Below are 24,635 nucleotides of genomic sequence, written 5' to 3'. Positions count from 1 at the left end.
CAAAACTTATGTCAGAGCGGCACGACTTGTTCAGTTAGAGGATCCATGTCTAGATGACTTGTGCCTAGGAGAAATATTCGAGAAGGAAATTAATAGAAAAAAAAAGGTGGGACCCGGATCAATCGGACAATTCTGGCAGATCTTGTGGATAGGAGATAAACGTCCAGGATGGTTATACCCCTTTAAATATAAAACACTGCTATGGTCTGGATAGTGTATAAGACTCTGTTCACACTTGCATTAGCTTTTTTCTGTCAGGTTTCCATTGCGGTTTAATAGTCAGAATAGTGTAGCACGCCATAGTATTCTATCCAGTGAATAAACAGAACCATGATGGACCCAATTTAAGTCTAAAGGATCCATCCAGATCCATTTCAAAATGGTTTAGTCATAACCACACACGCCAGTGTGACCAGAGCCCAATGTTCCCACGCTCACTCAAAACCCTTGATGGTTCTACACTTTGTCCCATACGGACTGCATATTCACACGCTCTGCTCTGGTGGACATCATCACTCCCCCCAACAAAAAACATGGAGGCTGAATTCACACATCGCGTATTTGCTGCTGAATTCCGGTTGTGGTATTCACACCGAATTTCTCCAACAAAGCGCAATAGAAAGTAAGTGAATGGGGTTAAAACAGAACTCCTCCTGCTGTGCAAAAACAGTGGGATACGTTGGCCAAACTCGCAGGGATTCACTGAGCCCAGGGAAGCCCCTGACGTTACTGTCCATCTATGAGAACAACAAGCGCTCTGGCCGAGGACTCCTGTCTTGGGAAAGCCTTTGACATCACTGTCCATATATAGACAGTGAGGGTAGGGGCTCTGCAATGCAAGAATCCCTGGCCCAAGTGTCAGCAAAGGTCTGGCCAGAGATTCCTCTCAGAGGGAGCCCCTGACGTCACTGTCCATATATGGACAGTAATGTCAGGGGCTTCTCCAGTCCCGAAGTCCTTGGCCAGAGCGCTACCAATGTTCTGGCTAGGAAACGCCGTAGTTGAAAGACCCTGACATCACTGTCCATACTTGGACAGTGACATCAGGGGCTTCACCAGGGCCAAGGGTTACCTGATGCTATTCCAGCCCTGGGAAAGCTCCCCATGGTATACGTTTAACGTATACCTTTGACAGAAACCATATAGTGGTATCCGTCACACATAGGCTCCCATATAAAAGAAAACGTGTAACACACCGTATACTTTTTTTTGAGGGATCCTTCAGAATGGAATAGCATAGTATACCGCGTCATTCTGTCCTCCATAAAAAAAAAAAATTATACCAGACCGGTGAAGGTCAAAAGGACACTCTTTTGGACTCTGCCAGACTAATGGAGCCGTATGGACACGTTTAGCATGTACATAGGAAGCTTCTTTTTTTTTTAACTTGCACGCTAAATCTAGGGTCAAAATGTGATGTGAACATAGCCTTATACAGCTTGTTTATAGCAGGTTTTTTTTTAGGACTTCGGGTATGTTCACAGCTCCATAATTTCAGGCGTAACGGACGTGTACGTGTGAACATACCCTTATATGTTCCACCTATAATGTGACAGTGTCCAGTCTTATTGCCATTTATTATGCTCGAGCCTCTTTTTTTATTGATTACATTGGACCTTCGTTTGAACCAGTTACTGGTATAGTCTTCTGTCATACATTTTCAATAAAAACCTATTGATTACAGAGAACGAGCCTTTCATTTTCTTTTTTTTTGCCAACAAATAATGGCTGAGGGGTAACATGAGAAAAACAGAGCTGCTGTGAAAATGCGTGCAGCAACATGCGTGGTCTCCGATAATAGATAAACAGCGGGACAATGTCACAGAAGGTGTGGTGTTCCTTTAAGTTAATGCATGTAAAATATGCACTTTAGAAGTGTAGTATAAAGTAACCGGACTGGATATACAGCGAGTATAATTACCCTGGTGATGTGTTAGGAATGAGGGTGGAGTGGGCAGTATCTTCAGAACATGTCTGCACGTAGAGAATGCTTTACTAATATACTGTAATCTCAAAATAACTTATTAATGGAAGTCCAGCTGTGGCTGCATGCAATGGGACACATCTGCAATACCGCAGGGCGATACTGCTTGCTGATGGGTGTAATGTATTGGCTATGGACTATGACAACTTTTGGTAGGAAAATTCAAGTAATTTCAAGCAAGATATCATAGAGAGAAGGGAAAATAAAAAAAAAAAGATTCTCTGAATAGAGTAAATCCATATTATATACATATATCTCTCTTCTACACATTCCACCTACTCTTATGGAATAGGAAACTACATAATAAGCGATATCCTAATATATTTTAGAACGTGAGAGGCTTGGTTTACAAGCCGGAGCACTCCTGTAGTAGTAATAATGTAAATTCTTCAAAGTTGAATCTACAACTTCAAAGCACAGTAAAAGGGCGTAACCCGTAATAAAAAGAGGTAAAGAAATATCGTACATCTAAATCTCAGTGATCGCTATGGTTTTTATAGATTACCTTTTCTGACCTTTGGCATCATCTTATTCTCATATCTATTCAAAATAAAGACTAAAAACACAAATGAAATGAAGTAGCGGTCTTAAAATCAAAAGTGTCACCTATATTCTATTTTTCATAATTATTTTTCATTATTAAAACCAGATCGTGAAAATATATTTTTTTCTGATCTGTTTTTATTTTATGATTGTAGATTTTTTATATTCTATTTTCTGTAGATGATTGTGGGGGCAGCCATCTTGTCTGAGCTGCTGTTAACAGCATTTACAGGTGTGCTTTACAGCAGCTACATGGACAATAGGAAGGGACCCATTGATTTCTATGGGCGAGTTTTCTAGGCACTCTCTGTGACCTGTGTAGAGGTGATTGTACAGGGAGGGGGAAGAGAGGGGCGCTGTCCATCACACCAATTCTCAATGATGGACCGTGTGCGTGCGCGCATGCGTGTGTATATATATTACCTTGCATTGTAATCCTGTCTGTGATGATAATAAGAGGACTGCTGAGACGTGATCTCTACTGAACAGGAAGGGTCAGTTTATTGTGAGGTTCAGTGGCCTGACATAAAAACTTGATTTAAACAATAAGTAATTTTTTGACGACACATTTCCTTTAAAGGGTAACTAAACGTTTGACAAACTTCTGACATGTCATAGTGACATCGGGGTCAGAGCACGGAGACCCCCACCAATCGCTAAAACGAAATCGGCAGAATAGCTCTGCCGCTTCGTTTCTGTTCGGCCTTTTTCCAGAAAGCTGATGTATCAGAGCATCAGACTTTCTATTGAGCCCATACATTGATTTCTGGTAAAAGCTGAACAGACATGAAATCGGCTTTGGGCTCACACCAGGACTTCTGTCTCTTAGTTTTAGCGATTGGTGGGTGTCTCAGTGCTCGGACCCCCATCAATCAAAACTTCTGACATGTCACTATGACATCAGAAGTTTGTCAAACGTTTAGTTACCCTTTAAAGACAAATTCCAGGCAAAACACAACACCTGAACTAAACGTGGTCTACAAGACCTACCTAACCACCTCTTTGTCATGTGCACCATTTTCACTGGTAGGCCATGCTAGTAACAGTGGCCTGCAAAGCGGTGTCATATCTACGACTAGACAACTCCCACATCTCTTCTCCTGATAGACTTTGTCAGGTTCCAGCAATTTGTGTCCCAAAACGTCAGCGAGTCTCAGACTGCTCCTGTTTTTTTTTTGGGGGGGGGGGGGGGGGCACTAGGTGGCAAATCTGACTTTCTATTGTTCCTTGTGATTTCTATGTAGGACTCGGCTTCAACTATACTCTTTTGTTCAAAAATTGGGAACCATATAACAAAACAAAGACAGTATACAGCACTATATCCAGTCACTTGAATATTAAATGTACTTTTATCTAAAAGGGGAGAAAGAATGGGAAGGAGTCCTGTGACAATAAGAGACATGTCTGGCTTTATGAATGCAAAATCATGTGCCATTTATAAAACTGGTGTATTCTTATGAGGCAGTGGAGCTTGTGGACCCCCCTCAGGCACCCGAGTGACTGCTACCTCTGGACACCTATAGCTTGCTGCCTATTCACAGTCCATAGACAAGTCAGAAATGAAGTGTCAGAACAGTTCAATAAAACCGGTGCACGTCAACAGCTGCGAGACACGAAAGCCTCAGACTCGATGAATTTGAAGTGACACCAGCCCTGAGAACAAGTCCAACATTATATATTACTGTTCTCCTAGGTCAAGTGTAAGATGAGACAGTGCTCTAACCCTTGTTCTAGTAAAACACGTATTCCAATCTCCGTCTGCTTCATTCAACAAACACTCCATTTCCTCACAGTGCTGTTACATATAAGAACACCTCCGGACAACAGCTCAGTCTGTGCAGCCTTAAAGAATGTATCGCTTGTAGCACCGCTGAAGGGATGAAAAGCATCTTTGTGACTGCTGTGCATGCCCCGTGGATGTATTTGTAAATCTAGCTTAAGTTACATAGGCAAAGAAACAATCATCTATGCGCCAACCCGAGAGAAAAGAAAATGTGCACCAACAAACAAGGTGTCTGGTGGTTTCTTATTTGCTGGTGCAGCCGGGGACCGACTTCTAAAACAGAAACAAAACATCGGCTCCAGGCACTTCAAACAGAATAAAGGACAGCGGTCTGGAATGGCAATCTGCTTTATGGGTAATAGCGACGACAACAAAGCTGTAGAGGGTACAGACCTGTCATCTGGTTAGTAACTGGCGGCATGGTATCTTAACCAACATTTATACACATTACAATGTGGAAACGTTTTAATACAGTCTAAAATATAGGACATTTATAGGCACTATTTAACACATTTTCCTACTGCTCCAAGTGTCAGTTCTTACTGTAGTTCTTGCATTCTATCCATAAAAAAAACAAAAAACGAAAGATTAGGATAAACAAACAGAGCTACAGGTCCCGCAGACCAAAAAAAAGAGACATTGATTTTACACATTCTGTTTATTACACACACGCATTTTGTTTGTCACTCTGACAAAAGATCACAAGCCGTTCACGGCAGCCGTTTCCTGTAATAGATTTTCACAAATACCGGTTACAAACTATATAAAAATAGGGATTCTACCAAGTTGACCTTGATACATCTAGGACGCCTCCATGAGCCAGAGCGGCTAATAGGCAGCGGCTCTCAACCTGGCAGACTCGGGCCATCCAATGGGCTTCACCTGGCAAAATCAGCCATTTGCCCAGGGCCTAGGAAGCCGGATTCACGGGTCCATATTGAAAGCGTTGTCGGTTAGAAGCCTATCCCTTGTACATTAAGATCTGCTGGTCCGAATTCAGGGAGTCTACCAGTAAATTTAATCTACTGCTTGGCCACTGGTTTAGCATTTTACTAAAAATACCTGACATTAGTTCATAATAAACTACTAAAAGAACAATAAAACAAACAAACCAAACCACAACAGTTCTACAGTGCGGACTTCAGTGCCTGTTATATGAGCAGGAGGCAGGTGCCAGCGATATGGCTCTGAGCCTGGTGGAAATTGCCAGTACTAGGTTTTTGACCCTGGTGCCGAGTTTCAGTAATACTACGACATTCCTAATGCGGCTGGTGCACAATAGTATCTCCAGCTGCCAGCAGCTAAGGAGCCACATGCAGCAGTCCAGAGCCAAAAATGAGACCATGGACAAGCATTAACAGGACAGCTGAGCCTCTGGAATAACGCTGGCTTTTCCACTAAGCAGAATGGAAAGAATCCACAGATCTCCCTTCATATCACGGCGTACACGCTAAATGTGTCCATAGGGCTTCAAAAGCCTGATGTAAGTAAATATGGGCGCCTATGGGTGTCCTATGCTACACTATGGCATACGTCTAATGTATACCTCATGAGCTTTTTAATAGCTTTTCATGACGTATACATTAAATGGATTCCATATTAGCCTATAAGTGATAGATACCTAATCGTGGAATCCGACACAGCCTACGTTTAACATATACGTCAGGAGCTTTTCCAGGTGTATACGTCAAACATAGGGCAATGAACGGGATGTGAAGGGGGCCTTATATATATAAATTAATGGACTGCACAGGGCAGATTTACATATATGGCACACCCAGAGGTATCAGCATGTGACCCTTGCCTAGTTGAATTCTCTCACCATCATCTCTAATTGCAGAATTCAATGCTTTTCCCAGACGGATCTACTCCATCACAGGTTCAGCCCCCGAACTTGTAGAATTTTGCAATAAAGTGATCAAGGCTATTCTTGGATTGGCACGGTAAGTATGCCATGCCAAGCTTTTTCCCACTCCATTACATCTCAGTTTTTTTCTGTTCTTCGTGCTTGGATAGTCCACTGTGTGTACATGGTCTGAATAGCTACCAGAAGTTTTATTCCACAACATGACAAGTAATATAGGCGTAGACTAGGAGTCAGAGTTTGCTCTCAAGTTACTTCAGTTGGGAGATACCAAGTAAGTGTTTAACCCAAGAGCTCACGACACTGAGGATCTACAGGACAAATGGACGGACATCTCAGAGCTTTGGCTTTTGAATAGATGAATGGAAACCTGTCATCATAAATCAACATCACAACTTTTTTTGTTCTCCCACAACATTGGCGCTTGCCAAGTTCATACAGTCACTGACAATTATTTTGTGTAGGAGGTGATGACTAGCAACGCAGTCGTTTCAGAAACCGCACCACAAGTGTGCTTGCAGGCAGCTGCCTGGCTGGATGTGACCGCTGCTAATCTGTGCTTGAGATCTTGCTGGGACTTCTTGCTGTTAAGGCTGGAACCCTGCATCTGGACACAGCTGCAAACATCGCTGCTGTATAGACATACACAATGAAATGAGGATAAACTAATAGAAAAACTACAATTCAGTAAAGAATCGAGGACCATGCATTGGCGTTTTGATTTTGTGAGAAGCAAGTTTTATGTTTAAAACCCATTTACCCACCGAGAGAGAGAGTAGTTCACACAATTTCTGCCCACACATTTTTTGGGTGTCGATTCCAAAGCAGTTTCCGCATCAAAATCAGCGCCAAAGAACTGAGCCCAAGTGGGAACTGGCACTTTTTAGACTTTAGCTTGGAGATCTGTCTTTCCAGAGGTTTCGTATCTGATGTTAACATGGCATCCAGTGACTGAAAATATACGGTGTTGTGCACGAGTTCCTCTGAAATACAGGAATCACTAAAATTCTAAATGAGCAAGGCTCATAAGCTGATCACTTCTCTCAGACTCTTCAGGCCAGAATCTGATGATTCTATGGCATGAAAGAAGTTTTTTTTAAATAACCCAACATGGAGGTATTCTTTGAAAGGGTTGTCCCAGAATCCACAATGATCACCTAGTCACCGGATAGGTGCCAATTGTGATTGATGGGCCCCACAGATCGCGAGAACAGGGGGAACAAACTCGCCCAGCTCCTCGTACCTGTACCCCCCGCCATGAGGAGGAGCTTGAATGGAGCTGCAGTCAAGCAGGTGCCGGTCGCTTCATACCATGTCTATTGGACTCACAAACAGACGAGTGCTGTACTCAGCTGTTTCAGTCATTCCCATAGACTGAGTGCACTTGCTCGACGGCCGCTCCATTCAATGTCCTCCTAACCCAGGGGTCTCAGGCACGCGGCCCTGCGGGCCACATGCGGCCCCTGGGGCTGTCATCTGCGGCCTGCGGGACACAGAGCCGCTAGTATCGGCTCTGCTCCGAGACTCTGTAATTCCCTGACATCGCTGTCCACATATGAACAGCGATGTCTGGGGCTTCCCCAGAGCCCCGGGCAGAGCGCTAGTACAGACTCTGCTCCGGGACTCTCTGGAATTCCCTGACATCACTGCCCATATATGGACAGTGTGTCAGGGTCTTCCCCATAGCGGAGTCCCGGGCAGAGCTCTAGTATAGGCTCTGCTCCGGAATTCCCTGACATATCTGCCCATATATGGACAATGTGTCAGGGTCTTCCCCAGAGCGGAGTCCCGGGCAGAGCGCTAGTATCGGCTCTGCTCCGGGACTCTCTGGAATTCCCTGACATCGCTGCCCATATATGGACAGTGTGTCAGGGTCTTCCCCAGAGCGGAGTCCCAGGCAGAGCGCTATTATCGGCTCTGCTCTGGGACTCTGGGGAAGCCTCTGACATCGCTGTCCATACAATCGACAATGATGTCAGGTGCTTCCCCAGAGCAGGAGTCCCAGTGATGTCAGGAGCACAGCTGGAGTCCCAGGAAGAGCCTACTAGTGCTATGCCTGGGACTCCAGCTCTGGGGTTGCCCCTGACATCTCTGTCCATATATGGACAGTGATGTCAGGAGCAGAGCTGGAATCCCAGGCAGAGTGGCAGAAGCGGCTCTGTTCCGGGACTCCAGTTCTGGGGCAGCCTCTACAGAGGGCGCTGGGGCAGCCTCTACAGAGGGCGCTGGGGCAGCCTCTACAGAGGGCGCTGGGGCAGCCTCTACAGAGGGCGCTGGGGCAGCCTCTACAGAGGGCGCTGGGGCAGCCTCTACAGAGGGCGCTGGGGCAGCCTCCACAGAGGGCTCTGGGGCAGCCTCCACAGAGGGCGCTGGGGCAGCCTCCACAGAGGGCGCTGGGGCAGCCTCCACAGAGGGCTCTGGGGCAGCCTCCACAGAGGGCTCTGGGGCAGCCTCCACAGAGGGCACTGGGGCAGCCTCCACAGAGGGCACTGGGGCAGCCTCCACAGAGGGCACTGGGGCAGCCTCCACAGAGGGCACTGGGGCAGCCTCCACAGAGGGCACTGGGGCAGCATCCACAGAGGGCACTGGGGCAGCATCCACAGAGGGCACTGCGGCAGCATCCACAGAGGGCACTGCGGCAGCATCCACAGAGGGCACTGCGGCAGCATCCACAGAGGGCACTGCGGCAGCATCCACAGAGGGCACTGCGGCAGCATCCACAGAGGGCACTGCGGCAGCATCCACAGAGGGCACTGCGGCAGCATCCACAGAGGGCACTGTGGCATTCTCTACGGAGACCACTGTGTAATTATCTACGGGTGGGTGTGTGGCATTATCTACAGAGGGCACTGTGGCATTATCTATAGAGGGCTCTGTGGCACTATCTAATAGGGGGCTGCCCAATCTTGACATGTGTGCTAACTGAGCCGCCGGACTGCATTTAGCGACACTTAAACTGGAAAGCTGGATTGTTGAAATAAGCACGTGGAGAAATATCTCAAATTTTAAACCTAGCGCTATTATTATAGTAATGTAGTATTATTCTAGTAATATAGTGTTATAGTAGTTCAAATAACTAATTGATTAACAATAATTTTGTATTGTATCAAATTTGAAAGTAATGCGGCCCGTCAACGTCCCATTTTTTCTATATGCGGCCCACTTACCCGGCCGAGTTTGAGACCCCTGTCCTAACCCCTGTTCTTGCAATAGGTGGGGGTCCCAGCAGTCAAACGATTTTCCCCTGTACTTTGGATAGCTGATAATTGTCTATTCTGAGAATACCCCTTTAAATAAGACAAACAGAAAACAAGCAAGGTACCCAACTAGTACATTACAGTCAAGTTTCCATTTAGCAATAGCACCATTTATAGCGGTATCGACAACAAATGCAGGAAATTCCTGTGACTTCATAAAATGTAAGGAACAAAACAGATAAAAATAGAACTTAAAATGTGAAATCAAAAGTAAACCTAAGTAACCACATCCTAGGATACCTACATTTTATTTATCCATAGAACACGGACAAATGGAAGGACTGAGTACATCAAATTGAAAAAATTCCCACATAAAATTCCCACACATACCATGTGTAGAGCTCTATAGCCATTGAATTATGCGGTCATGTGAGCAGGGGACACGTCGTCGCTCTCCGCTGCATTGCATACATAGATTGGACCCTTCAAGTAGAGTTATCTATAGTCTTGTTCACATGTAACGGAACTTCCGTTGGAAGTAGCACACTTTCCGCTGCGTTTTTGACTGCAGAAAACGGTGCGGATTTTGTGGCTTTTTTCAAAATGTTGGGAGATGGTGACATCTCTGAAAAACGCAGCCATTCGGTCCACTTTCCGAAGCAGGAATTGACACGCTGCGGTCCGAAAAACACGCACCGCAAGTCAATTTCTGCTCTGAATTTTTACGCAGCATTGATGAGATTTGTTAATTCTCACCCACTTTGCTGCTACTGGATGCTGCTGTGTATTTTCCGTCCGCAATTCCGGAGGAAAATACGCAGCAATTCCACTACGTGTGGACAAGCGCTATATTTGCAAGCAAGATGCAGATTTTCCCAATTTCCACAGCTTCTCACACTCTACAACTATGGTTAAAGCTGTAGTACTCCTGCGCAGACATATCACAACATAGAGACATACAGTACCATGGTATGCCTTAAATTTAATACAGAGACATAGAGGTTTCTTCTCTATGAATCTGGTAGTAAAAAAAAAAAAATATGGCATGCTCCATCAGATGCTTTATTAGGAATCATGCAGACCATAAAACACAGATCCTAGTGGCTTCCATTTGCGGTCCGTTTTTTTGCTGACCTATACACTAGAATGGGTGAGACAGACCACAATTACAGACAAAACGGATGTGTGCATGCCCCCATAGAAATTAATGGTTCAGTATACCGTCCGCAGAAAACTGATAGGACACGAAAGAATACAAGAGTAGCGTGCATGAGCCCTTACAGAGAGAATATCTCCTTGAAGCACTGCAGATAGGTGAATACCTCCCCAATACGGAGGTACCACCGCACCTCCTAACCGCATGAGGAGGAGGGACTTTCTGCCCATAAATTGAGCAGTTTTGATAATTAAACTATAAGCTACCAAACAGTAGTCTAATAATTTATGAAGAGCTTAAAAAAGCTCTATAGCACTGTGGGGTACAGCAATATAGATAAATATAAAAACAAAATAAAACAGCAAAAAGAATGAATGCTCTGAAGAGGATTGGGTTAATATGGCAAGCTAAATCACAGTGAAATTAGGCAACTGTACTTAGAAAGTGACATAACACAATAAATCACAAAAACGTCAGAAATCTTGGAAAACTAAGTGATTGTCAAGCTCATCTGCTCGCTTTCCTGCGCCTAAATAGTTCCAATAATTTATCTTGCAACAAGCAATTAATCCAATCACAAGCCAGTTTAATTCTGGGAAAGAGCAATATGGATATACAGGTTAATCGAATGTCTTCAAGAGCAAGGAAGGTCAAACACACTGCAGTCTGCAAAAACAGAGCCTCTTCATTGAGCTGGGTCCCTATGAGGCAGGTATAGAAAAATAGTATAGATTAAAATACAAAAACACTAAAAATAAAAAAAAGTCACAAGAGCAAAGTGTCAGACAAAAGGCCAAAGAAGGTCCCGTGACTCCACGGAGCATCGCAGCCACTTCATTCTCATGGTCTGTGGGGTCCCTAGCTGTTGGAGGCCCACCAAACGTGTCCATGGCATATCCTTGAGATAGTAAATGCCATCAATAAGTCAGAAAACACTGGATTGGTCATTATTCACCCCAATTAGTTTTTAACTAAGTTTGAGACGCAGCACTTTGTTTTCTGACGGCATTAGAGGCTGCTCCGTATTCTGTAGACAGAGCAGCTGGATGTAGCGCTAAATCCCGTTCCCGTCTGGTCCACGGGACTGACGGGTTTAGTGACACCGGGTCCACCCATAATTTATCACATGTAAGTTCATAACTCAGATGGAATAGACCACAGGTAGATCCTGCGTGTGACCCGGAAAGGAAATACAATGAGCGATGAGAACAAAGTAAAAAATAGTACATGGTTTCAAAACATAAGTTGTAACCCACAGGAAGTGGTTCTCTCTCCGCCAGTGATGACCATTTATTAGGCAATTCTTCTAAACCGTACATAGAAGACCAAGCAAAAAGTTGTGCATACAATTCAGTTTCTTTACCAGGAAAGAATTTAAGGAACTCAATAAAACCTACTACTACTGTTCAATTGCTGAGAGCAGACATGTAGAAAGCGCGGCTAGAGATTAAACACCCATTCATTTTAATGACACAGGAGCCCTGGCAATAATGTGGAGTGGAGTGCGGGGGAATCCAGAAAGCAAGCACTGTCCTCCTGAAACTTCACACCAACCAGTTCTCCGTTATTATTTTACAGCGTTCATTATAAGCCTCAGTTCACACAGTGTTTTTGGCGCTGATGTTAATGCAGAAACCGCGTCACAATCCGCCCCTACAAAACCCACCTAATCTCCCTCGATTGATTTCCATGGGAGGTAAAAATGTTTTTGTGCCCGGGCGGTTTTTGATCACTCGCAAAAAAAAAAAGAAAAAGTGTCCTGCCCTATCTTTGAACTGTTTCCGCCTCTAAACTTCCATTGAAATAAATTTGGAGGCAGATTTTTTTTCTGCTTGGCAAAAATAATGCTGTATGCATAAACCCTTAGGCCTCACACACACGAGAGTGTTCGGTCCGTGATATACGGTCCGTACGTCGGCCGCATTTACCGGACCGAACACACTGCGGGGAGCCGGGCTCCTAGCATCATAGTTATCTAGGACGCTAGGAGTCCCTGCCTCACTGCAGGACAACTGTCCCGTACTGAAATCGTGTTTTCAGTACGGGACAGTAGTTCCGGAGAGGCAGTGACACCTAGCGTCGTACATAACTATGATGCTAGGAGCCCGGCTCCCCGCAGTGTGTTCAGTCCGGGAAATACAGCCAACATACGGACCGAACACGCTCGTGTGAATCCAGCCTTCGGGTGAATTCACATGCGGCAGGTTTGTTGCAGAAATCACACAGCTGTTGCGATCACGTACACATATGGCGTCCTGCAGGAACTACATCCCGCCGATCACCTATATGTACGTAATTTTGCGTTAAGGTGTTTTCTGGTAGTATCCTTCGTATAGGACATCAATATTTAAATAGTAGTGTTCCGACCCCCCAGGAACCCCACCAATCTCCAAAATTAAGAGGCTGGAAAGCCAAGTGATCTTCACTGTTTACACAGAGTCTGGGTAGCTAGTCTTTATGTGTGGCTGCTCCTGGTACTGCAGCTTAGACTCAATCATGTTGATTGCGCCACTGTAAGGGTATGTTCACACTGCTTATTTTCAGGCTGATTTTGGAGCAGAAAAGTGCTCGTTTTACGCTCAAAAACAGACTTGAAATAAGCCGGCAAACAGTTTCCCATTGATTTCAAAGGGAAATACACTGCTGTTCACAAGAGGCTTATTTTCATGCTGCTGAATTTAAAAAAAAAACTTCTCGTAAAAAGAAGTAGCGTCACTTCTTGTGGCGTTTTTTGGATCCGATTTTCCATTGACACTGAAAAATGTCAAAAAAATAAAATAAATTAAAATAAGCTTCACAACCACAAACAAGATTCATTTTCAGCTTCAAAAAAAGTGTTAAAAGCAGAGGCGGATTTCCTTTGAAAACAGCGCCGTAATTTTCAGCCACTTCTTTTTGTACGTGTGAACCCTGAGGCTAATGTTCACACGTTTAACAAATAACGACTGAAAATACGGAGCTGTTGTTTTCAAGGGAAAACAGCTCCTGATTTTCAGCCGTTTTTTAAGCAACTTCCGTTTTTTACGACCGGCTTTGTAGCTGTTTTTCTATCGAGTCAATGAAAAACGTCTACAAAAATGGCTTTACGAGGCGTTTTTTTTACGTGGCCGTTTTTAAAAACTGCCGCATAAAAAATGCCCCGTGGGAACGGAACTCAGTTTTTCCCATTGAAATCAACGGGCAGATGTTTGGAGGCGTTAAGCCCCCCATTTTCAGCCGTTTTTTGGGGCATTTACGCTGCAGTTTTTCAGTCTGAATTTGCAGATCCACAGTGGAATACAGTAATAGCCACGTAGATGAGATTTGAACAATTGTTACACATGCAGATTTTGCTGTGGATTCAAAGAATAATTCACAGGCAGATCTGTGGCGGATATTTCCGTCGCTAGTGCACCTACCCTAACCGTCAACATTTCAAAAAATGAAAACGAAATTCAGCGCAATTAACCAACGTCATCTTGCGTATTTCGTTTTTTTTTAATTATTCGTTTAAACTCTATCTGCATCTTCAGGACAGAGACACAGTTGAACCCAATGGTAGAGCAGGGGACCGTAAGTTAACTGCTCTACCAGTCACTTTGTATCGAGACACGAGGCAGTGACGTCATCGCACCTGTCTGCGCCAAACTACACAGACCGGAGGAGCAGAGGGATCGCTTCCACTCATTGTTGGAACGGGGTTAGGAGAGTATGTATATTATTTTTATGAGGCACTATTGGGTCTGTGTGGAGGCGGCTATGGGGGGCATTAAACAGCATTGGGTCAGCTTTGAGGCATTATACCGTGAGGGGGCAGCTATGGAGGACTTTACACTGAGGGAATTTATAGGGGCATTATACTGTGTAGTGGCAGCTATGGGGCATTAGACTGTATGGGGCAGTTATGGGGGCATTATACGATGTGGAAATCAGTTATAGGGACATTATACTGTGTGGCAGCAGCTTTAGGGGCATTATATTGTGTGGGGGCAGCATACAATGTGGGAGCAGTTATGGGAGAATTATACTGAGTGCAGGGCAGTTATGGGGGCACAGCATACTGTGTGGGGAGCACTATGGGGGACTGTATACTGTGTGGGGGCAGAGTCAGGGGTGTAATATACACACACACACACACAATATACCCGACACTGACCCCACACAGTATACTGCCCCCCATAACGTATAATATATATATATACACACACACTGGTATACAGCAGTATCAGGGGGTATATTATATACAGTGGTATACTACAGGCTCAGGAGATAAAATATTAATTTAATGTCGTAGTATGCAAATAGGGGGCGTGGCATGCAAAAAGAGGAGTGGCCCCAATAATCGTTCATTAATCGTAATGGAGGCTACATGTCCAATTGATCGTCATTTTGATTTAGCCCTATTAGAGAATCACAAATTAGAAGTCATCTTTTTTTCTTAAATGCCTGAAGGCGATGATAACAATGTCCTTCCATGTTTTTATTATGCAGATTTTCGTTTTTTTAGTCCAGGAAAACGTCCCCGGTAATGAAAATTCATGCAACAAATATCCTGCGCATCTTAGAAAATGACGGCACATTGTCACAGAGAAAATCTGCATCACACAAAATTGAAGAAGTGATATTAATTTTTCCAGTCCTTGCCATCAGCTCAGAACGGGACAAGGGAGCAGATTAGTTATTGTTAATGTTCAGGGTCGGCCGGCAGAAAAACTAGTAAATTGAAACGGCACCCAGGAGGCCGGCTTGAAAATGGCTGCTCCATTCTGTGCAGTCAGCGACTAACTTGTTAACCCTTCCTAACACGCACTGGAAATAACACATCAATGAAGGCCAGGAAGCAGGCACTGGAAAAGACGTTTTTATTTCCTTTTAATTCTAGTCAATTTTCGAGTAAATAATAAGGACTATTTAAAAAGTAACCATTAAAGTGAACAGACTCCATGTGTAATATTCACCCTGCATTTATCTGGGACTACCTTAAAATTTGCCCACGTCTCAGACAGCCGTAAAGAGTCCATATTTTAACATCAATTTTACGGCTGCAAGTCTCGGCTCCTCGGCGCAGGCCTAATGACCTGAACGATCAGCATCATAGATCCCGATGATAAACCGTGTATAATAGATGAGGGATATTAGTTTAGCACTAGCTTCTAGAACCATCTCAAGACATGGACTCAACACATGAAGACACTTCGGACACAAATCTTTCTACCAAATGCCATACCAAAATTTCAGCTGAAGAGCGCCTGAAAAGACCAACATGACCCCGATCGAACATCAGTCGTCCATTGTGAACGTAGTCATAAAATTTTAAAATAATGATCGCCCCAAAATCGGCCATTTCGGACAACTTTTGTCTTCGGTGTATGGACAGCTTAAAGGGAACCTGTCACCAGCATTTCACCTATTAAACCAGCAACACCTGGTGTTAGTGGGTGAAAAATCATTTCTATATAACCTATAATTGTCTACTTAGTCGGCTCTGCAGCTTTAGTATTCAGCTTTTTATTGTTCCCACACCGTATGCGAATGAGCAGAAAAGAGTCAGATCTTTATTTGAAAAGAGTCAGATCTTCATTTGAAAAGAGTCAGATCTTCATTCATCAGGTCTTTCCGAGTTTACCCCGCCTCCTTATTTTTGATTGGCAGCTCCTCGCCTTCCCCAGCACACAAAATCCTGTGCTTGTGCATTGATGTCCTCTTCTGGTGTGTGCACACAAAGGGACACCGGATTATTACAATAAAAGGCGCAAAATGTTTGCAGACCGTTATTTACAGTCGGAGGAGGGATTTAGGAGAGGGGATAACGGCAATGAACGATTTATAGCAGAGGCCAGTGAGGGATAAGTAAAGTTCCATAGGTGAAACGCTGGTGACAGGTTCCCTTTAACAAGCAGCATAAATTCAAAGTCAAGTGATCCTGTAAGTGTGACTGGTGTTCTCTCACTGCTGGCAGAGATGCTGCACAGTGGGTATTAAGATGGGCATGTGTGTCTCAGACCATCTGTTTTTGGTTCTTTTTAAGCAAACGGTCTTAAAGTGTAGCTAAACGTTTGACGAACTTCTGACACGTCAGAAGTTTGGATTGGTGGGGGTCCGAGCACGGAGACCCCCACCAATCGCTAGAACGAAGCAGCTGAAGCCCCCGTGTGAGCGCTCAGCCGCTTCGGTTTTTTCCGGAAATAAATGTATCGTGTACGGACTCAATAGAAAGTCTATGAGCCTGTACTCCGATACATCGGCTTTCCGGAAAAAGCCAAACAGACACAAAGCGGCTGAGCGCTCACACGGGGGCTTCAGCTGCTTCGTTCTAGCGATTGGTGGGGGTCTCCGTGCTCGGACCCCCACCAATCCAAACTTCTGATGTGTCAGAAGTTCGTCAAACGTTTAGCTACACTTTAATCTCACGATCACAGCAACAAAGACACACGACATGATCAACAATAACTCCTAGGACTTATTTTCGATACACATGTAAACTGCAAAAACTAATGTATTTACCAAAATAGACAATATTTTTCCAGTCTTTTTTCACATCTGCGCCGCGGTTCTGCCGGAAATTTACACCAGGAGAACCCATGAACGGAAACCATAACTTTCAGTTTGCATTACCATACGGCTTCCGTTTGTCTCCGTATCGTTACGGTTCCCTTTTTTCGGCAGAATCAATAGCGTAGTCGACTGCGCTATTGACTCCATCAAAACAACGGAAGCCTTACAGAACGGTAACAAACGGAAACCATTTACAATGGAGGAGTTACCATTGAAATCAATGGTAATGCAAACGTAAAGCTATAATCAGTTCATGGGTTCCACTGACGGAAAGGTCCGACGGAACCTATGAACGGAGCCCAGAAGCAGATGTGAACGAGGCCTTAGTATAATTTTGTATTTTTCATGGTGTTTTTGAGGTTCTATAGAGAAGCTTAAAAAGAGATTTCCAGAAAAAAAAAAAACAGAATACCTACAGAATGCTACAATTTGACTAAAACGCCACTGACCCCCAAAACACTACAAAAAAAAAAATTAAAAAAAATTGGAGTATGTAGACATTTTTATATTTCATTTTAGAAAAATCCGCACAACACGGTGTGAAACTGGCCATAAAGTTTGATTGGTGGAGTCTGTCCATTACCAAGAGGGTGCCATGTCCCCACTCCTGGTAGATTAGGGCTTCTTCACGTCTGTGTTGGAGGCTCCGTTAGGGGCAGATGCAACCAAAAATACCGTAAACAATAGCCCAGCCGCACTATTGTTTCGGTAAAACGACTGACGACATTACAGAAACCCGACGGTACCCATTAAAGTAAAGTCAACTGCTTCCATCAGGCACCAAGAGGGTCCGTCATGCAACAGAATCGGCACTTCCGGTATTTTCATTGCTTTGCTCCCCTGATAGAGCAGATCAACGGAAACACCAACGCAGATGTGAACATACACCAAGTCTATTTCAAATCAATAGAAGATACTAAAAAAGCTCAGCAAGTGTGAAAAATATTTAATTGCAGTAAGACATCCAGTGATGCTGCAAGACCACTAGGGACAATTGATTGAAGGAGCGTCTCTGACTGACACCTTATAGATTTTATTAGTTATAGCGCCACTAGTTCCTGGAATTATCCAATATTTTGGAGCTCCCTACCAGGAATCCTATGGTTATGGTGCCCAAACATGCACCCCATGTGCAGGCTGGAGGGTACACAACCAAACATTTACCAAAGAATTGCCAGTGATTTTTCCTTTCTTCTTCTCATTGCGCTTTATCACAAAATAGGTGAGCGCCTCAGAAGCAGAAGTTATTGTGTCACCGGTTATACATTCCAGCATTCAGTGAACTGTACCTTACATCTGGAAAGTCACAATCTGCAAACCTACGACAGTATCAGGGAGCAGCACCGCATCCTCCAAGATCTACAGCAAATATCAAACCTGTATATCATTTACCAATAAGTGCATACATTTTCCAGATCTACAATCTTACATATTTAGCTCTAAGGCTGGGTTCACATGACCTATTTTCAGACGTAAACGAGGCGTATTATGCCTCGTTTTACATCTGAAAATAGGGCTACAATACGTCGGCAAGCATCTGCCCATTCATTTGAATGGGTTTGCCGACGTACTGTGCAGGCAACCTGTAATTTACGCGGCGTCGTTTGACAGCTGTCAAAAGACGACGCGTAAACTTACAGCCTCGTCAAAAGAAGTGCAGGACACTTCTTGGGACGTTTTTGGAGCCGTTTTCTCATAGACTATTGAAAACCGCTCCAAAAACGGCCGAAAAACGACGCGAAAACGCAGCAAAAAACGTGAGTTGCTCAAAAAAACGTCTGAAAATCAGGTGCTGTTTTCCCTTGAAAACAGCTCCGTATTTTCAGACGTTTTTAGCTCAGCGTGTGAACATACCCTAATTGTAAAGGATCTGCCAGGTACAGCTTCTGTAAGCAGGTGCAGACTGATTACCTATGTCTGTGAGACTGACTCCATCTTCCACCACTCAGGATGGCAAGGCTTAGGAGTGGGAGAGCCTATCACAGCCTGGCCAGACGGAGCTAGCTCCCGCCCTCGGTCTATTTATACCTGCCTTTCCTGTTCCTACTTTGCTTGTGATTCTTCTCGTGTGGTTTCCTGGCCCTGCTGCAGCTTCTGAACTATTTGACCCTGCTTCATACTGACCCTGGCTTGCTGACTACTCTCCTGCTCTGCGTTTGGTACCTCGTACACTCCTGGTTTGACTCTGCTTGTACACTACTCTCCTGCTCTGCGTTTGGTACCTCGTACACTCCTGGTTTGACTCGGCTCGTTCACCACTCTTGTTGCTCACGGTGTTGCCGTGGGCAACTGCCCCATTTCCCTTAGCTTCTGTGTACCCTTGTCTGTTGTGCACTTATTGAGCGTAGGGACCGTCGCCCAGTTGTACCCCGTCGCCTAGGGCGGGTCGTTGCAAGTAGGCAGGGACTGAGTGGCGGGTAGATTAGGGCTCACTGGTCTGTTTCCCTACCCCCATCATTACGCTAATACAGTTATTTAGATCATTGGTACATAGTATTAGGCCATGTTCACACAATGGTACAGTGTTTTTCTTTTACCTTACAACCTGCTGACAGCTTCACGTCTACCAACCGCAACCAGAAAAGCTGTATACAAACGCCACAAAGACTGTTGGCGGAAGGGGGCACCCGGCTTTACAAAACTAAAAAAAGGAAGGGGTTCTCCGAGATATACATTTTATTTAGCTCACACATGTTTATTGCAGTGTGTGTGTGTGTGTGTGTGTGTGTGTGTTTGGGGGGGGGGGGGTGACATGTAGACCCTTTAATACACAATGGGGGGGGGGGGGATTTAGTATTAATTCTGGGTCCATTTCCTGGCAATTTGCACAAAAAATTGCGACTTTTGAGGCATTTGTTCAGATCACAGCATTTTTCATGAAAAAGCGGGGGAAAGCAGAAAAGACCAGACGTTCCACAGCCTGAAAACGTATAAACAAATTCTGCATCCAAAGCAAGTAAATGGGGCTAATCCTCATGCAGATCCGCCAGAATATCCGTAGCAAAAATGTGAGCGTCAGATTTCTGCCACGGATTCTTTGTAAAATACACACCATAGCAAGTCATGAAAGTGTGAACACAGCCCAATTGTATCCTGGGCAGTCTCTGCAACGCTCTGTACATCACCACAAATCTCTCGAGATCCTGTTGCTGCAATGTATCACCCTGGAGTCCAGGTCCTTCAGAGGATTTACAACGCTTAGTTGCGAGAAGTATTAGGTCCTTAGTGGCTTTAAGCTTCTGGATGTAAATAAGAATTCCATACACTGACAGCAAACACAGATTGAAAATAATGAGGAATTGAAACACAAAGCCTATTAGAAAGTTGCAGAACTTTTCATTACACAAAGGATTAAGCTTTATTTACATAAAACCAAAAAAGACTGAACCAGAAGAAAGAAATCTGGTGAAATATTGGTTTGCTGCACTTGAGTTGTGAGCAGCAGTTTGCTTTACGGCTATAGTTACGGCACACAGACCTAGATACGAATGCCAACATCTGGTCAAAAAACAATGAAGCAGGTACCACCCAGGCTCAAAGCAACAACTCCAATAATAGAATGGTAACGGTGACTTGTTATTTATGCCACTTCCAGTTCACAGATGTCCACCGGTCATCAGATCCGAATCTTAACATTTCTACCATCACAAACAGAACATATTATACAAAACTCTGACATACAAGACACATTGCAAATAAAGAGTACCTGGAAGTGGTTAACCTGAAGGCGTACGAGGACCTTACAACACACTACATAGGACATAGCCATACTAAAGATGGTGAACCGTGCGTTCCCTGACTAAATCAGATCAATAAATAAAGATGCAATTGAGACGCTAATGTAACATCCGAAATATAATAATTACACAGAAGCAACTTAGTAAAAGAAACGCTGTATATAAACACTCCTGCTGTTGGCAGCTGCACAAGGAGTATCCAGGCACACGGGGAGGACAATCCACTGATCGCTTACAGTAAATGTGTCGTGCAAAGCATCTTACAGCAAACAAAATATATCAACATGTCCCCCGTAAAGTCTGGTCGGGTAAGAGAGTACAATGGTGTGCCTCAGAGGAGCAGGAGACCATGCAACACAGTTCATTATGGAAATATTCCATCATTACCATATGGATTTATCATGCCTACAGCTCCTGCGCCTCAGAATAATCCATCTCACCAAGTAACAGTAGGTTACAGCAGAAATCTATGGGTTAAAGACACACTAATACCCAGCTTGTGGCATCTGTTGTCATCTGAAGTGTCATTGCTTCCCATAGTGACACAGGAGCGCTGATGATGAAGGCAGGAGCCGCTCAGTTTTCCTGCGGGTCAGCCTCCCTCACATACGTTCATCGGTAATTGGATTATGATGAATAGCTCGAAATTTTCAAAGCTCCTAAAAGGTATAATTCAGTAATATGGCACCCGGCCTGCAGTCTCACTCCGACTTTACCATATGATTACAGAATTTCTGGGCTACAATGGCCACATTATAAGAAAACTGGCAGTGTGACCTCAGACATATTACAGTGAAATGTACTAACTGGAAAGGAGCAGCAGAGGAGTTGTACTCTGACCCACAGAAATACACAACTCCGAGGAAAAGGTAGAGTTCAGTGGAATAAGTATATAACAGCCTTGCCAATACTGGGACATCAATAAATATATATATATATGAAAGAAAAAACTAAAACAAAACAAACAAGCATAAATATAAAGCACCGCAAACATATACAAAACGGCACTACTCTCCTAAATGTCCAATTCAACACAGAGAGAAGATAAAAGTCAGACAACTGGTGGTGACAGAGGAAATACAGGTCACCAAGACCAACAGTGACGAGATAAAGCCAGTAAATTGCCACCACCATACTGGCTGGGTCACAAATTCATTACATACCAGTAGGAGCAGCTCCTCCCAAACTTACCAAAAATGCCTAGATCTGTCCGTATCTCTTATAGCCGACCTCTTATACAGCCGCTGTCCGTATTCTAGGTTGTATGGCCACGTGTGTGTGTGTGTGTGTATAAACATACACATGTAACCCTCACACACCGTATCTAGTTGCAACTCGACTGAAAAACTTCAAAGTGAATGAGTTCACAGACCATAGGCACCTTTAACACACCGAGCACATTGCGAGGAACAGGTTAGTCCAGCATAGAATATATATATATGTATATAAACTGGTGTAAGACGTAACGTCACAACTAAACACAACACATACAAATATGAAGCACAGCACAGACAGGTCTCAATAGTCCTAAAAAAAGAAAAGACACTCCTGGAATAGGTTATGTACATACGGACGTAACCATTGGCGGATCTCACAATCTTGGGGTCATTCTCTACAGATAATAATCGGTTTCCATCACACACCACAGCAGTTACCTGGTCTTCATTCTCCATTCATTGTACAAGCTCCTCTCACCAGTCTGTCCCGCAGCAGCAACGTGAGAAACTGACTGGAGGCTGAGGGACACCATCTGGCAGACCTGCTGGGGGGGCACCGCGCATGTGCATCAGCCAGAACAAATCCCTATTCATGAAGTGGTGCTCAAAAGAAGGAGACCAAGCAAATATGTCTGGACCATGGAGGGCTGACCACACAGTACAGCACACATGTCAGCGGAGAGTCGCTAATTACACCACACCGAAGCTTCACCGCTCAACTACACCAGATTACAGCAGTGTCAATGCTGCGCACACAATCCGCCTTCCATTCATGGTCTACACTTACAGTCTAAACTCTTCATGCACGGATTTCAGCGTATATTGGCAGCAACCATGGCAACATTATCCAACAACAAGCCTTGTTAGAAAGTGTACCAACACTGGGGCAATGTGCAGGACCCATCGAGAAGAACTCCTATTGACAGTGAAATAGAAAGATTTTTATTGATGGTCTATAGGACACCCCACAATCACAGATAGGGTTCCACAGTAACGTGGCTTGTGTCCACAGTGAACCACCAGGTCACCCTGCGTTACGCCCTATACAGAACCCAGGAGATGTGCACCCAGCAGCCATGTTGGTAGAGAACCCCTTTAAGTTGACCACATTTTGACAGATGTCTGTGGTTCTGAAATGATCAGTTCCAACCACTGGGGATTTGTCCCATATATCAGAACAGATTATGACGACTACTACCCTCATGGGGTTTACACGATGATCTCAGCACATCGCTGACTTTATAATCACTGGAGAATGTCAATGCAACTAAAGATTCTAGAATCGATTTATCAGGTTTAAGATCTGTATAGAATTTATAAACCTCTCATTTCTGCAAAGTTGGAGCACAGAAAACATCATTGGACCTGTGCCCTTTTTTGCCCTTCCGATAAATACAAGTACAGCAATGGGCAGTGATCAGACATGAAGGGGTTACATGTACGGCAGCAGATCTCGTCCTTGGTCATATTGCATGGAGACTCCTCAGCATCCCATGTATGTGACCCTGCTGAGATCAGGACAGGGAGGAAGGGACAGGGACCACAGATGGTCCTATGCTACACAAAGTGACTCCGATAGCCATTGATAAGACTGGAGCCGCACACTGACTTGCAGGAAGATGAGGAGCGCGTGTTCTGCCTATTACATGAATGCTGCATTAACAACCAGTCCAGTATTAATCGCCAGCATCACGCTGAGGAGGAGCATTCATATCCCGGTCACATATCAGCACATGAGGTGTAATAACATCAGCACAAAGGCACAGCAGTAACTTATTATAACGACACTGCAGCGCTCATCCCGCACACAGCACAACAATCCCACATGCGCAGCGCTCCTCACTACTATGTACACATGTATTATGGATGAGATGCAGATGGCGCAGTGGGGACACTGACAGGTCACACACGACGCCCGTCCCTGCCCCTTCCCCTCACACGGTGCCCGGACCGCCGGCGTATGACCGCACTCTGGACAACTCTCTTTATACGTTATTCTCTATCCGCACTGCCACACATCTACACAGCGGAGACTCAGACCCCCTTTCCCCGTCTTATTCACCCCCCCGTGCGCCGTTCCCCCGCAGCACTAGTTACCGGTCTCCCGGTGATGCTCCGCCGCCTCCTCCTTATCCTCTTCACACACCAAGCAGGGCGCGATCCCAGCGCTGAGCACGTGACCGCGTTACCTGCTCTGATTGGCCGCAAGCCTCCTGCAGCCCCTCCCACTCCTCCTGCACCTGAGGGGGGCGCGCAGTGAGCGCACGTACAGAGCAGGCACCTGAGAGGGGGCGCGCCGGGAGGACGAGCACGGAGGCTGCACCTGAGGGAGCACTGCTGCCCTCTCCTTATAACGCCTAGCGTCCTGGAGGTGTCTAACCGGGGCAACGGAAATCATATTCACTGCATTACCCGACAATATACTCCTCAATTATCATGAGAAAGGAGAAAAATATTACAAGAGCATTAAGAAGTGAGATGAAAGGATATCTGCATGAAATATAAGCCTCTGTTCACATGGTCTACATGAAGAGTATAGCTTTCTTTGCGGAAAACATGTCATATACTTTCCCATAGGTATCTATGGGATGTACATGCCTAGGGTTGCAACCCAGCAGGT

General features: G+C 44.7%; 1 protein-coding gene across 5 annotated transcripts in view; it reads right to left on the bottom strand.

The window, feature by feature from the left end:
* The window catches only part of STRBP (spermatid perinuclear RNA binding protein), a 145,686-nt gene extending 121,475 nt beyond the window's left edge, over nucleotides 1–24,211 (bottom strand). For 3 of the 5 annotated variants that reach the window (XM_075835520.1, XM_075835517.1, XM_075835521.1), the window contains exon 1: nucleotides 24,113–24,211. The gene's annotated coding sequence lies outside the window, so the exon portion shown is untranslated. Of the gene's footprint in view, nucleotides 1–21,989; nucleotides 22,010–22,453; nucleotides 22,532–24,112 lie in introns of those variants that run through there. The other 2 variants (XM_075835518.1, XM_075835519.1) reach the window with 2 other exon arrangements.
* Nucleotides 24,212–24,635: the final 424 nt, after the last annotated feature.

The sequence above is a fragment of the Rhinoderma darwinii genome, chromosome 8 (assembly GCF_050947455.1).
Source record: "Rhinoderma darwinii isolate aRhiDar2 chromosome 8, aRhiDar2.hap1, whole genome shotgun sequence".
NCBI lineage: Eukaryota > Metazoa > Chordata > Amphibia > Anura > Rhinodermatidae > Rhinoderma > Rhinoderma darwinii.
This window is presented reverse-complemented; position numbering and strand designations above follow the sequence as displayed.